Genomic DNA, 2,189 nt, shown 5'->3' on the forward strand with positions numbered 1-2,189 from the left:
GATGGTCAGACGTAGAGAGAAATTACATGATCTTTGATGTCACTTGACAGTTTCTTCAACTACTGCAAATTACTGCTTTCATCTTCCTATCAGTGGATTTCTAGCTTAGCAATAGCTCATGCTCACCATAAACCTCGCAAAAGCCTACTGAGAAAACCTGGTATCACCCTAATGTACAAGTTGCTCCACTACACCCACAAGTACTGCTTCACTTGGGGGATTTATCCTGATTACGACATATCCGAGGACATGAGCTAACCTTATTACCCTCTTCAGGTGTGCGGTTCTTACAGAATGAGTGCTGTTAGACCACCACCACTCAAATTCCAGAGAATTAGTGATGTGCTAACATACTCTGGTTATAAAACACATTCCTACATTTGACTTGGGATAAGAAAACCAGCTAGTGACTCCTGAGAAATGTTTTAAGGTCCCCTGTTAAATGAAGTAGACAAGGGTCATAACTTGCCTCTAAGGAAACTATGGGGATTAACAAAATCACCTTGAGCCAAGCTAAAACTTCAGTTGCTGCCTAGAGATGGCAACATGAAATACAGACTCCTCTCTCAATAGAAATGGTTGAGAAGAGGCCATCACAGACAAAATGAATGAGAAGGCTCATTAGGTGCCTTCTACTTTGAGATTTTAAAATTTAAATATTTTAAATTTAAATTTTTAAAGAAGACTGGTTATTTTTAAGGAAAAAAAAAAGTTATTCAACAATTTAGGCAGATGACAAAGACCATGCTTGGAAAACTAGCTTTATGGGAATTTTCATTGTTAAGAAACCAAAGTGTTCACATTTGGGTCATTCAACATGACAAAGGCCACAATGGTATCGGTTTCCTTAAAAGAGAAGTCTACTAAAATAGTCTCATATTTAAGAAAACCTAAGTGAAAAACATGTAACCTAACACAGCTTAAAAATTACAGGAAAAATTTGTACCTTTAAAGTCGCATTAAAGAGAGTCAAAAAAATCTTACGGGTTATCAAGGAGACCACCACAAACATGAACAGCTAAAGTGGATGCCAGTAGCCTAAGTTTACTAACAGTGATAGATGAAAAATACAGTTACAATAAGTATGGCTAAAATGTTTAATATCCCATAACAAATGCTTATTGAAGCCAATGCTTATTCTTGAGCCAGGCTTTGTATGAAAACTGTAGTAATAGTTTTAAAACTTTTACTATTTTACTATAAAAGCCAAATTAGGATGAACTGAGTGCTTTAAAGAATTTTCAAAAATAATTATTTTACAGTTGGAAAGTGTGTGTCATATATGCAAAGAGATTTGTTCTGAGTATCTCAAGAACTTCAGGATAAAAATGGTAATGTGAAGTAAGCCAAAGCGACAGAGAGAGAAGTAGTAGCCTAATAGTGCAGTAAAGCTCCCCTAACAGTCTTGGCACAGTGTCCAGGCACGGTCGGTTCTCTGCTGGGGGCGACTTTCTTGGCTGTGAAGGCAGATCATGCCCTCTGTCACTCATGGGGAGCAGTTCTGCCCAACTGTCTCTTTTCGACAACTTTATCATCAATCTCTTTATTAACAGCTCCACTGCAGTCAGAAAACGCAAACAAGGACCAATTCTCATGCCAGATTTCTGGAAGTCACATAGCACCAGGCATCACACAGTGTGAAAGTTTCTAAGGAGGGTGCTGTGCCAAGAGAGAGACAGCATCCACAAGGAAGAACACAAAGTTGGGACATTTTACATACACACACACACACACACACACACACACACACACTCTCTCTCTCTCTCACTTAATTTCTGATGCCTAGAATCTGAAAAGAACCCCAATACCCACATATATGTATATGCATGGGGATTGAGAGGGGCACGGTAGTGAGACAGAGATCACCTTACTCCCCAGAAATAACTTTGCTATTTTGCACTTCCAGAAGTCTTTGAGCAAAAACAGTATTATACCAAAAAAAAAAAAAAGTTTTAACTATTTTAGGACTACATGACATTATTAGAAAACACACAAGACTGAGATAAATGTCTCCAATGAGCTATAAAAAAAAAACCCATAAAACTGAAATGTTTGAATTATTCAAAATATATATTTTCAGCATGAAATCTGTTGGATCAAAAAATAACATCCTACAAATTAATTAAAGGAAACACTTCTAAAAGGCTTGTGAAGTATTTTTAAGAGACTTAGAGATAATTAAAAAAAAA

This window comes from Mandrillus leucophaeus, unplaced genomic scaffold (genome assembly GCF_000951045.1).
Source record: "Mandrillus leucophaeus isolate KB7577 unplaced genomic scaffold, Mleu.le_1.0 Scaffold4, whole genome shotgun sequence".
In the NCBI taxonomy this organism is placed as follows: Eukaryota; Metazoa; Chordata; class Mammalia; order Primates; family Cercopithecidae; genus Mandrillus; species Mandrillus leucophaeus.